Below are 14239 nucleotides of genomic sequence, written 5' to 3'. Positions count from 1 at the left end.
AATATTAAAACTTACCCACCATGTCTGGCACCTTTTTCAAAATGTTTCAGCTAGTATATGCACCCTTGAAATTCTAGAAGGGAGTAGCGTCCTTTAGGACAAGATATGGAACAGAGGTCTTATCTGTTGTTTCCTCTAGCTGTAGGTGACCCCACTACTTTATACATGTACTACCTTGGGCAAGTCTCTTCCTCACTGAGTGCCTCAGTTTCCTCATCTGTAAAATGAATGGGTTGGAATAGATCATCCCTTTGAGCTCTAAATTTACTCATATTCTCAAGATGTACTGAATAGTCACCTCATAGAAATTTCATATTCTATGACTCAGTTCCCCTATTCCCCACTAGAAGGATAACATGGATAACCCTTAGAACATAAGGTAGTTTAGAGGGATATGGGAAAAGAGAAAATCCTGTACCATGTCCCCTTATAAACCTGAAGACTTCATTCACTCATTCATTCATTTGCTTATTCACCCGCTCATAAACCAAGCATTTTAAAGCACCTATTATGTGCTAAGCAACGATGATACAAAGGCAAATGTGGGAGCTTCCATTCAATACAAAGTAATACTGGCTGGGGGAGGAAGGAGCATCTAACAAGTGGAGGAATTAGACCTCCTTACACCATGTCTCTAACCCAGCTACTTCTCTCTGGGCTAAAAACTTGGGTTACTTTTTGTCTTGGAAGTAAGGAGAGCGCCATAGTGTCCCCCACTCCCACCCCACCATGGCCATTCACCCAAGGTGTACAAATGTCCCACTGCACAAAGGACGAAATATTTCAAACTCCACCACCCTCATTGCCTTAGTAGGGATAGGAATAGTCCAGCCCAGGTGAGCTTGGAGGACATAGGGAAACAGTTTAGGGGCCTAAGGCTTCCTACTGACTCATCCCTTTGTTCTCTATTCCATGGGACATAGAGTATGGATTTCTTCTTTTCCACTCTGCCATTGACATTTTTCTTTCTGACAGAAGGGGATTTGATGGCAATTTCCTTTAGTTCAACCAAATTGAACCTCCCCCCCACCAAAAAAAAAACCTACTAAGGGAAGTGTACGCTCTTCTCTCATCCCTGCAGAAATCCAGATGGGGGCTCTTGGTTTTCTTCAAGGCTCAGATCATGTGTTACCTCCTATGGGAAGCCCTTCTTGGTCTCAATTGTTAGGGATCTCTCTCTTCTTAAATATCTTGAATTTACTTCTCTGTGTAAATGTTCCCCAGTAGAATATGTGTCTTGGTGACATGGTTTGTTTTTCCCTCCCTTTATATCCCCATTATCTAGCATGGTGCCTTATGTACGTATAGTAGGTACTTGGCAAGTGTTTATTGCACTGAATTGGATTAAATGAAGAGACTGAGACCCTGAGGAGGAGAATTGACTTGAATAAACTCATACAGGTAATGCTCAAATGTCCATAGAGTCTAAGGTCAAGGACCTCAGGTAGGTAACCCTCTTCTCCAGTGCTCAACCTGGACTTGTTCTTTTCATTTGGAGAAGATTTGATTGCTAAGATGGCATTAGCCATTTTCACGTTAAGTGTGAATGAGTTTAAGACTACTTGACCCAAAGATATTTGTATTTACATTTTAATTGGGGACGTTGTCTAATCCAAAGGAATGAATGGTGGCCTTTCAGGTAAAAGGAATAAGCCTTTGTTGAGGATTGGAGGACAGGATTTGAAATCCCTAAACACTGAGAGAAGTGAAAGTAGAGGTGGGATGATGCTGAAGGCAATTTTAGGATTTATTGGGGGCAATTTTAGAATTTATTGGATTGCCCTCATTCAGCAAACATTTATTTATATTGAAAGCACTGTGCTACTGTATTTAAGGGACTGGAAGAAATATGTGTAGATGACTATAAAATTAATTATCTTGGGAAGAGGGGAAGGGACAGATAAGAAGTAGACAAATAACGACAATTCCCACTAGTGTGCTTGCCAGAAACATCAGGACACCAATACAAAAGTTCAGGGGAAGAAGGGTTACCTCTGGCTGGATGGACTCAATTCAGTTCAAAACAACAAGGATTTATTAAGTGCCTATTACGTGCCAGGCACTGAGTCGGGAGATATAAAGACAGAGTAATGCCCCCCAAGGAGACCCCTGGATGGTTGTTCCCCTGGTTAAGAAGACAGAAGGCAGGTGTCTTTAGGGAGAGGAGGCTTCCTAGCTTGGCAAGAGGCCACTTCTAGCTTTCATAGACTCATTCTTAGTAAGATCAGACGTTCTTGAAATGAATGATGTCTCCTCTACAAGCCCTCACTGGGAGCTTCCTGGGTGACTCTCGGGATGCTTCAGGTCAAGTTGGCTGCTGGGCCATCACCAACTCAAGGCCTCTTTGGCAGGCGGCTTCTCTCAGGCAAATAGACATTTTGCTTAGATGAACTCAAGTCTTCCCTCCTCTCCTCTTCTTCCCACCTCCCTCCCTCCTCCTTAGCCCTTGACAGAAGTGCAAACATTCTTCAATGGGAGATAGTGGCTTCTCTCCAATGCAACCTCGGCTAATCACCACACATCGTGGGAAAAGCACAAGATGAGGGCCGAGAAACAGCCCATTGTCTGGGCAAGATTAAAGCCCCAAAAGCCGTATTGTCTAGTGAGGGGATAAATCTTCCTGCTGTCACTCAAACACTGAATTACATTCCCCTTCATTTCTAAAGGGGCTTATCTATACTGAATAGGCTGTTGCGCCACAAGCGTAAGGGGCCGTATTAAGTGAGCTCCTGTCTTAGGCACCTTCAAAAATAGATGGAAAAAAAAAAAACAGGAGCAGATCTGGAATAAGGAGGGAAAAAAGAGAGAGGGAGAGAGAGAAGAGAGAAGAGGGCCATGGACTTGAGAAATGAGACAGCTATTGTGGCAGATGAGTGTTGTAAGTTAGGGAAAGGAAGTGGTCTGATGGTCCTATGGCCAACTGGTCATAGCTGAATAAATAGTATTTGGGAGTACTTTGTTTATTTTCTTGTTTGGGGCTGAGAGAGAGAAACCTTTGCAAGGCCCAAGGCAATGTGAGAAATGATCCCAGAGGTATCTAGGGTAGTGAGGAAGCTCCCTAATATCCCTAAAAGCTGTGGAATGTCAAAGCTGGGATGGGTCTTAGAACATGGAATGTCAGAGTTGGATGGGGCTTTAGATCATAAAATGTCTGAAGGAAGCGTAGAACACAGCATTAGATCTGGGACCAGCTTTAGTAAAGAGAATGTCAGAGATGAAAGGGACCATGAAACACAGAATATAAATAGTTAGAGTTGGAAGGGAGAATAGAATATAGAACCCAGACAAACTGAAGGAGCCCTTGGAACAGGAATGCCAAAGTTAGAAAGAAACATAGAACACAGAAAGGAGAATACCAGAGTTGGAAGAAACTTTAGAAATGATTTATTCCCACCACCTTCATTTCACAGAGAAGGAAAAGGAAATCCCTGAACAAGTCATTATTTGAGTGACAGAGATGGGATTAGAATAGGAGAAGTTTGATCATAGGTGAACACAGGATATGAAGCCTTAGAGTTCATCTACTGCGACATCTAGTCCTTATAGCTAAAGAAATAGAGGTTCAAAAAGCAGAAAAATCCTTGGACAAGTCACCCTAACATAGGTCAAGCATAGCCAGGGTTTGGAAGCAGGTGATTTTCTATCACACCTCTTGTGTACCAGTTATCACTGGCCCGTGGTCATGGTGCCCATCTTGTGATGATCCCATCATAAAATTGTCAGATGAGCCTGGTGACTCCTCCCATTCATGGAGTTCCATGCTTTCAGAATGCTTGAATCACCCAATGCCTGCCCATGGACATAAGCCAACCCTGTCTTTATGTAGCTCATATAACAGAAGACTGATGGTGGAGGTACAGCCAATCCCACCCAGGCTCCCGTAGGCAATTTCCTCCAGCAAGGGAGAGGCAAAAGACTAACCAAGAGCCTGCTGAAGTAGGGGCTTGATGCTGTCCTCAAATTTAGCCAACTGCGCAGGGAGTGCTTGAGGAGGCAAAATGGCCCCATATCTTCCTAACTTTGACATGGAGGAGACATGAGGCACTCTAACTAAGGGAAGAGAGCAGTCCCTTGTATCTGTGAAAACTTTCATATAGGCAATGTCCAGTCACCAAGCTGCTGTCCAGAGAATGGAAGAAGTCCCACAGCAGATGGGTTTTTCTGGCACTATAATTGGTGATGTGCTCACAGGAAGTTAAAGTGGGTGGAGTGATAGACTTGGATCAGGAAAAGACTTGGGCTTGAATCCTGCTTGCACACTTCACATAAGCCGTGTAACCCTGAGCAGATCACGTGATCTTTCTGAGCCGTATTTTTCTCATCTGCTGTAGCTAGATAATCACTTGCTGAGTAAGAGTATGCCATAGACAAGTGGTATCAAGTACAAATAGGTAGTAGGTGGTGCAGTGGACAGAGCACCAGACCTGGAGCCAGGAAGACCTAAGTTCAAATCTAACCTCAAACACTGGCTGTGTGACTCTGGGTAAGTCACTTAACCTGTCTGCCTCACCCGTGAAAATGAGAATCATAATAGCATCTGCTTCTCACTGTTGTTCTGAAGATCAAATAAGATACTATTTGGAAAGCGCTTGGCACAGTACACAACATACAATAAGTGCTTTATAAATGTTATCTATTATTATTATTGTTATTATTATTGTTATTAGCTACTAAACAGAAGTGGGGGCCACTAAGCAATCCATAAGGATCTCTGCAGTGATACACTGATTAGAAAACCATATATTAACTTTATATATGTTCTATTGTATTTTTATTTATTTTGTTAAATTATTTCACAATTACATTTTAATCTAGTTTAGCCCACACTTGAGAGTGCTGCCTGTTCAATATTCTTTTATAGTAGGGATTCTTTTTCAGGGATAGATTGGATTAAATGGTTTCTGTTACCCCTTCCAGATCTAAGATTCAGAGACTAAAATTCTGACTCTCCTTTAACTGTTCTTTCTTCTATACTGGCTGGTGAATTCCGTGTGCATCCACACTAGTCTATTCAGAGAATTCAGCTTTTCCTTTTCCTCCTCATCAGAATCATTTCTGGCACCTACTATCCTTAGAATTTCACTCTTGAGAACTTTCCATTCGACTCATTCTGGGCAACTTTGGCACTTGTGGCATGGGGAACATAATAGTTCCCATTGCTATAAGGCATCAAAGTTGATAAAACGATTTCCTTATGATAACACTTTAAGGGAGAGACTAGAGGTATTCCTATTTTTCAGATGAGAAGATTTGTCAAGGGGAATAGATTTGCCCACGGTCAGAAAACTAGTAATTTTGGGTACTGGGATTTGAACCTAGGTCTCATTCTGAATCTAGCGCTCTTACTGATACACACGTACTCTGCTGAATAACTGACTCACTGAATGACTCAATCAATCAATCCACAAATGAATGAGTGACTCAGTGAAGTGTCTTATAGCCAGATGAAATGAAGGCTATTGGGTAAAATGCTATTGTTGATAAAGTAAGTACCTCTCTAACTCCAAAAATTTAAATCCAGAGATTTCTGGAGTTCCAAGTCAAAAGAAGGAGGCTACTTATGATAATCTGTTTACTGCCTGAAGCTACAAAAATGGCCAGTACTGATTATACCCAGTATAAAGCCACCAGTTATTGCCAGGGTTAGAGGCCATGAAGAGGATGTTTCCTTTGGACCTAGTCTATTGGATTAATCGGATACTGCTTTTTAGGATTTGGTACATTTTAGGGGGGAATCGCTAAATAGGATTTTCTGCATCATATGTGAAATTTCCCCCTTGTTGGAGGGGTTTTAATGCACTCTTCTACAAGCCTCTGACTGTGCAAATACCTCCCATTTCCCCCTTTAGCTTCCCAAACCATTGCTTAAACAAGTGAGCTTACACCTTCTTACCAGATTAATTTAATTAGCTGAAAATAGAATGAAAGGACTGGCTTGAAAACAATAGCATAGAAAGACAATCCTCTAACCCTCTCTCCACCCTCGTCCCCCAAACTGGATGGGACAGGCCAATGGAGTTTGACTTAGAATATTTTTTTTAAATTTCAGGGAATAAATTTTAGTCGCTTCTACTGCCCTTTTAAAAGGGGAATCAGTAGCAAAAAAAAATGAATCACAATAATGATATTTTATACTTCAGCAAAAACAGATTTCCTAGGCATTTTTAAAAAATCATCAAACAACTAGTATATTTCAGAATCAGGTCTTGAACACAGCTCTTTATGATTCCAAGGCTGGCTCTTTATCAGCTATGTAACACTGTCTCCCATGATCATCTTTTCCATTGTCATTGTCCTCTCTCACCTGAAGTACACGGTGAGTTGGAATTCAAGGGGTTGTCATTATTATAAACATAATCTCATTCTTATATTTTTCAGAGGGGGGGAGAGAGAGAGAGAGAGAGAGAGAGAGAGAGAGAGAGAGAGAGAGAGAGAGAGAGAGAGAGAGAGAGAGAGAGAGAGAGAGAGAGAGAGAGAGGGAGGGAGAGAGAGAGAGAACGAGATGGTCTTGGGATGAGTCAATATCTGGCTATTACTCTTTTCTATTTAATTTTCTATGGAGCATCATACAGATGGATAAAATATTTTCTTTTGTAGTTCCCATAAAGTACTAAACTGTAAGCTCATCTTCAGCAAGTGCACTAAAAAGGCTTCTTGGCACAACTCCAAAAGAATCCAGGACAGCAGGGATGGCTCATGGGACTCATCCTGTTCCCTTGTGAATGTGATCTTTTATGCTATGTCTCTCAATTTTGAAAGCCATGTAGCTTAGACATTATGACCACTTGTTATCAATGTGAATTTTTGCTATTAATGTGGATAGAAAAATATTATTATTTTCAATATTAATATTATTAGGTATACATGACCCTGGGGAAGTCACTTAACCTCTCAATGCCTTAAGTAACTCTCTCTAAGAATATAGGTTAGAGTTTGATTTCTAATCTGCACCTGGGGAAGGAGTGTCCACATTAGGAATTCCAAGTACCAACAAAATCACAGATTTGGACCTAGAAAAATAAAAATAATCCCCCAAACCTCATTTATTTCCAATCTGATTCCCTATTTAATGGAAGCAACCTGTTCATGATTTGTCCAGTGGAATGGATAAATATGTATGAATCTTGCTCTCTGGATCAAAATTAACTCATGAAAGCAGATTCACCTTCCCTGGGTTTTGACAACCTCAGTTGGCAAGCATGTTGTCAGGTTGTAATAACCCAAGGGAAAATTCCCGTCAGGACCCTTGCATTTATTTGTTACTGACACTTTGAGTATTTAAGAAGCAAAATATTGCCAGGATTGTTTTCTGATATGCGCTTATAAATGTGATGTTGGGAAGTATCCAATCACCTTACATTTCACTGAGGGTAAGATGGGAAATAGCCCTCTGGGGAAGCAGAGCTATCAATCTAGAGGGAGAAAAAAGAAAACAATTTGGAAATTATGAGCAGCATCTCATGCAATGCATTACACAGAAAATGGAAGATGATATTCAATTAGCATAAAAACCTGTCTCTGAAATACCAGGTTGGCACTGGGAAAGAATTCTTGCATTCTGATATCTGGGACTCTGCTCAGGTTGCATGAAGCAGGGTGGGGGGAGGGCGAAGCATAAGATTGAGCCCCATTTGCACAACTAGACCTCTCTAAAGATGATTCCAATGAATTCACACAAAAGGGTCCTTTGGCAATCTGCAGAAGGCTACTTTCAAATCAATTTCATGTTTCAAATAAATAAATAAATAAACACCTCCCCAGACTTCCAAATTCAAGGGGTCACAACTACCCTGGGAGATTTAATGTTTTACACATTTACAATATTTATGGGGGTGGGGGAAGCACCAGCAGCTTTCCATAACAAAAGGGGAAATTCACAAACAAATTGCCTTCTTCCTTGGGAAGTCTGCTCTCCTTGGCCAAAGTGCAGGTTTGTTGATGACACAAGAATAGTTTGGTCACCATTGAATTGTAACTTCCCATGGAGAAGTAGGCCTATCGGGGTCATAGGGAACAGCAGGGCTCTGGGACCCCCATGCCTCCAGATTGGTGCTCACCATCCTGGCCTTTTAGGATAGCAGCTAACAGTTGCTTTGTGGGAAATCAGGGAGGCAGTTTTTGAAAAAAGAAAAAAAGGAAGAAAGAAATTTGCAGAGGCGACTTAATAAATATCTTTAGCAGTTAGAAAGCTGCCACCTTCACTTGAAATGCTGCTGGCAGTTTTAATGGAAAATATTGAGAATTGAGAATTGCATTTTAATGGTGCCATCTCAGAGACTAACAAGCAATGGTGTGTGGTGGTTGGGGGGGGGAGGTCACACAGGAATCTATGATCACAGATGCCTCTGTCTTTTTCGTTTTTCACTTTTTTATTTACTGTAGGGGCAGCTGGGTAATGGGGTGGGGAGGGGAGAGGAGGCTGTATTTATCTTTCTGTAGGCTACTAAGCTTCTGATACTTTTCCCCTAGGAGAATATCAGCCCCTTGAGGACAGGGACTATTTTCACCTTTGACTTTGTATTCCCAGCATCACTAGCTTAGGGTTTGATCACAGTCAATCAATAGGCAATTAGTAAAACTTTGTTAGACTGAACGGAACTGTGAGGTTTTTGCTTGTTGGTACATCTAGGGCTATCAGCAGGGATCCGGGCAGTGATGGCTGGCTTCTTTGGTAAAGTCTAGTCCCCTGACCAGTGGGTAGGTGAGATCACATTCTCCATTTTAGCTGCCAGAGTTCTATGTCTTGGGGAAAGGGAATTCTGTTCATAAAGAACCCTGTCCTAGCTACTTTTCCCTTCTATTATCTTAACTGTTACTCTCCTCACTAAGCCCTCAGCCCAGGCAGATAGCTAGGACTGGATGGAGTTTTCCTGGAAAGAGTCTGAAAGGTGTCTAACCTCTTTAACTGCTGATTTTAACAATAACTGGAATCAATGTGGCATTTTTTCATACGTGTTGTCATTTGAGCCCTCACAACAGCCCCTGAGGTATTAATGCCTGATTTTGCAGGCATTATTATCTCCATTCAGTGAGTCTCAATGAAATTAAGTGATTGGTCCAAGGTCACATTGGAAATAAGTCATGGAGGCAGGATTTGAACCCATCTCCCTCTGGCTGCAAAACAGAAGCTTTTCCTTTCTACCATCATGTTTTGTTCAGTAATTGTGGTGGTGTCTGACTCTCGTGATCCCAACTGGGGTTTTCTTGGCAAAGATACTGCAGTGTCTTGTCATTTCCTTCTGCAGCTCATTTTACAGATAAGGAAACTGAGGCAAACAGGGTAAAGTGATGTGTCCAGGGTCATTCAGCTAGTAAGTGTCTGAGGTCACATTTGAACTCAGGTCTTCTTGACTCTAGGCCCAGCATTCTAACCACCATGTCAAAAATGGAAGGGACCTTAGAAATCACTTAGTCTAGGACTCTAGTATATGAATCCTTCCTATAACTACTAAGGATTCACATTTCTACACTACTTTAAGGCTGACAAAAGTTTCTTATATAGCAGTTCTGTGGGATAATACAAGTATGACCTTACAGATGAGGAAACTGAGGTATTAGATTACACAGGTTATTTGACTTATCCAAGGTCACAAAATTAGCACTCATCAGAAGAGGGATATAAATGCCAATCCTCTGGCTACAGAACCAGTATTCTTTCCATGACACCATGGGACAGACAAATGTTTCTTGTGGTTTCTCTTCTCCCCTGAAATGTCACCAGCAAGATCCCCTAGATATAATCTTTTCATTTTAGACTCAGAAAAAAAAAAGATATTTCAGAAAGTCCTTGTTGGAGAGTAAGAAAGAGTGGAGACTTTCTCAGCTTTGTGGTTGGGCCCCAAGCTGGCATGGAGAAGGGCTGTTCTACTCATTTCCCTGACATTTTCCTCAGAAGAGCCCTGGACTTGGAATCATAGAACCTGGCTTTGAATTTGAGCTTTGCTACCTATTACCTATGGGATCCTGGACGAATCACCTTCCCTTTGCGCTAGCCTTCTGGGTCTCATGATTGAGCTCCATGATAAAGGGAGCTAGCATTTTTATAATGCTTAGAAATTGCACACTCCCTTCACATACTTTCTGTTCTTGAAACAGCTCTGGGTGTTATTATATTATACCTATTTACTGATGAGGAAATCAAGACTCAGAAAAGTAAATTAACTTGTCCCTGGTCACAAAGTAGGAATGTATATGAGGCAGCATTTGAACTCAGTCTTCTCCTAACTCTAGGTTCAATTATGTGTTTCAGTTATGTCTAACTCTTGTGACCCTATTTGGAGTTTTCTTGGTGAAGATACTGAAGTGGTTTGTCATTTCTTTCTCCAGCTCATTTAACAGATGAGTAAACTGAGGCAAACAGGGTGAAGTGACTTGCCCAGGGTCACACAGCTAGTCTGAGACCAAATATGAATCCAAGAAGATGAGTCTTCCTGACTCCAGGTCTGCTGCTCTATCCACTGCACCACCTGGCTGCCTAATACACTTTCCATTAGACAACACTATGCTTCAATGAACATGAAGGTCCTTTCCAGCACTAAACTCCTTTAACTTTATCTTGTGAACTGACATTTCAGCAGCCAGACAAAAGAGGATTAGAGAAGGAGACTGTGTTCTGGTGCAAGGAGACCCTCAGTCAATCAAAGAAAACAGGGACCTCTCTGGGCTGATTAGGACCAGCACTTTAGATCTGCCCATTAGAACCTCCAGTGGGTCTGAGTCTGGCAATCAGTGGGCTGCCTTTGTCTTCAAGTGGTTTACTTTGTCTTCAAGTAAGGGGGGAGAGGAAGGGGGAAATAGAAAGAAAGAAGAGGGACACACAGAGAGAAGAATACAGAGATAGAGAACACAACACAGTAGAGATACAGAGACACAGAATGAGATGAAAGGCATAGAGAGAAGAGACACTGAGACAGAGAAACAGAGAGATGTATAGACAGAAATGTGAAAACAGAAGAGACAGAGGGAGGAAGAGAGAGAGAAAGAGAGACAGAGACAGGGAGAGAGACAAAGAAAGACAAAGAGAGATGGGGGAGGGAAAGAGAGAGAGACATGTATAGACACAGAAATGTGAAAACAGAGGAGAGAGAAGCAGGAAGAGAGAGAGAGAGAGAAAGGAGAGAGAGAGAGAGACACACACACACACACACACACACACACACACACACACAGACCCAAACTGATGAGACAGAGAAGAGATATAGAAATAGAATGAGAGGAGAGAGAGAGGAAGAAAGAAGAGAGATAGATAATTTACACATACATACACTGGTTTGAGAGACAGAGACAAAAAACAGAGAAACAGAGATGGAGATAGAAATAAAGAAAGGCAGTGATGAAAACATGAAGAGACAAAAAAACAGATGGAGAGAAGACAGAGAAAAGAGAAAGGAGGGGGAAGACAGATAGACAGAAAGAGAGTCAGAGAGTGACTGGAGAAAGAGACAATCAGACAGAACCAGAGAGAAGCAAAGAGACAAAATGAGATAGAGACAGAGATGAAGATAGAGAAAAAGAGTGAGAGAAACATGAAGAAACAAAGAAACAGGGGGATAGAGAGAGGACAGAGCTGACCAAGAAAAGAGAGAAGGGAAAAAGACAAAGAAACAGAGAGACAAAGAGATATTGAAGAGAGACAGAAAAACAGAGACAGAACCAGAGAGAGGCAAAAAGATTGAGAGTGAGATGGAGACAGGGACAGAGAAGAGAAAGTCACAGAGAAAGTGAGAGAGACGCACACACAGAGAGAGAAAGGGGAGAGAGAAAGAGAGCTTGCTAGCCTAAGAGTTCTTTAGACAGGTCACCATACTTGGTCTGGTCCCAAAAGGGTTAAAAAGCAAACTCCTGAAATGCTTTTGTTCACTGGAAATCTAATCAGATGTTAACCTACAGTCTATATCCAAGCAAGCAATCCTTTCCTTATGATGGCGATTAGAATTACACTCAGAATGAATAGGCTGAGTCGAGATTCCTATGGTAACCTTCAAAATGCATTCCTCCGGCCGGCTATGCCTACTCACAATAATTACATTCTTAACTCCTCTAACAAACAGCATGCTAATTAGCTGCTTAACCAGCCTCAGCTCATTATTACTAGAGTTGGCCTGCTTGAGAATAGTGAGTGGAGGGGAACAGACGCATTGCTTCAAACCCATCCTCTTTATCATGGGCCAGAGGAAGTTCGTCAAATTTCCTGGGGGCAGCCTGGGCTATCCAGAAACTCAGGGGAAAACAAGCAAGGCCAGAGGAATTGGGGCATCTCCAAAATCCAGCCAGCAGGTGGATTCTGCTTGTGGTTTCTTTTCCCTTTCCTACCGGACCATGTCCTTTGGGCACTTGACCTTCCTCTGTTCCAGTTCTGAGAATCACATGCCTCTCTTGGTTGGGGAGCTGAATTATCAGCCAAAAGGCACGTGGGCTAGGAACATAGATTTGAGCTGGGAAGGACCCGTGAGTTCATTTAGTCTAAAGGCCCCAGTTGACAGTGGAAGAAAGCGCCAGGGAGATAACATGGCTTGCCATTCTGGCTTGAATGGTTTCCTAGCTATTCTCTGTACACATTTCATCCCCCATCTTCCTTCCTCAACTCTGCCTCATAGAACGCCTCATTTCCATCAAAGCATGGCTCACGTTGTTACCTGGCACGTGAGGTCTTTCCTGGGCTCTCGGGTTCTTAGCAAACTTTCTCTCTTGAGATTACTTTTTGTGCTCTTTTACTTAAGGGCACGTTGTCTCCCCCATTAGAGGCAAATTCGTGAAGGAAAGAGATTACAGTATTTTTTTTTCTTTCTTTTTTGCATCCTCAGCACCTATTAGAATCCGTGGCACATAGTAAGTACTTGACAAATATTTCAGTCATTGCTTTGATTGAGCCAAGATCACACAGGAGTAAGTTACAGAATCTAGTTTCAGACTCTAATCCTTAGACTCCAGATTCAATGCTCTTGTCCATGGTACCACTAGTATGAGCCACCCATTGGCTGGAAAGAATCACTTCGTGTGTTAAGCTGACAATTGGCTTCTCCCCATCCTGGCCCCTCACCGGCAGTACCAACCCCCTTGATGATACTGGACAGGTGTGTAGTACACAGTAAGGTCTCCATGCAGGTGGAGCCTCTAATGACCACAAGCTATGCAGATGCTTTTGTCCAGGCCCCATTATAGGGAAGAATAAGGGGAGAGCCTTATGTATTATCTACCTGCATCCTGGTCCGTTTCTCCTTTCAGAGTTAGTATTGAAGGAAATAAATTGTAAGTAAGGAGCACCTGAGAGGGCAGGTGTGGCCCCTGTTCCCAGGGTTATTGGAGTTCATCCCAGGATGCTAATGAGCTCAGGTGCACAAGCTAGGTCCAAGATGATGAGATCCCATGGGCTGGGGTTGAATTTTGGCTGAGTTGGTCAGATGCCATTCATGAACAAGACCTTCTGGTTCATTGTCATTATGAAGTCCTTGATGAAGAGGGGCATTGAGTTGCCCTGTGTCTTGGGACCTTTCTTCCCAGATGGATCTCCCATCCTCACTCTCCCCACCTCCCACCTACACTGTACCACCCTTTGTGGTTGCCTGCATACAATATTCTTGCTCTGGTTTTCATGACTCTCCACAGTCTGTATCTTGTGTCTAGAATACCTTCTCTCCTCAGCTTGACCTCATAGAATTCCTGGCATCCCTCAAGCGCCATCAGAGGTACTGCCTTCTACACAAGGTCTTTCCTGTCTCCCTTTATTAGGATTCCTTGTTCATCCTCCCCAGCCCCAAAAATGATTACTTTATATCTATATTTTTAATTGGCTTATCAAGGTACATGGGATCCCCAGATTTAGACTCAGAAGAGACATTAGAAGTTGGCCAGCTTCTTCATGTTACAGAAGAGGACACTGAAGCCAAGGAAATCCAAGTGACTTGCCAAGGTTCATTTCCCGACAGTAGAATGTAAGCTCCCTGAGGAGCAAGGAATGTTTTATGTTTATTATTACATGCTAACCTAACTTAGCACATAAGGCAGCACCTAGAACCTAACAAATGCACATAATTGCATTGAAGTGACTCAAGGACAACACAGGCATGTACATACTATGCCGAGGAAGTTTATCTAGTTCAGTTCAACAAATGGTTATTAAGGACCTACTAAGTGCTTGAGAAGCAGTGTGACATTGTGGACCATACATGGGCTCAAAGCCAAGAACACCCAGATTATAGTCCCCAACTCTTCCCCCCACCCCAGTCTTCTGTGATCCTGG

General features: G+C 42.3%; 1 protein-coding gene across 1 annotated transcript in view; it reads left to right on the top strand.

Annotated features, from left to right (window-relative positions):
- The window catches only part of PRDM16 (PR/SET domain 16), a 646704-nt gene that overhangs the window by 66938 nt on the left and 565527 nt on the right, over positions 1–14239 (top strand).

This window comes from Phascolarctos cinereus, unplaced genomic scaffold (genome assembly GCF_003287225.1).
Source record: "Phascolarctos cinereus isolate Bilbo 61053 unplaced genomic scaffold, phaCin_HiC Scaffold_726;HRSCAF=1367, whole genome shotgun sequence".
In the NCBI taxonomy this organism is placed as follows: domain Eukaryota; kingdom Metazoa; phylum Chordata; class Mammalia; order Diprotodontia; family Phascolarctidae; genus Phascolarctos; species Phascolarctos cinereus.
Note: the sequence above shows the minus strand (reverse complement) of the source record. Positions and strands in the feature narration are given on the sequence as shown.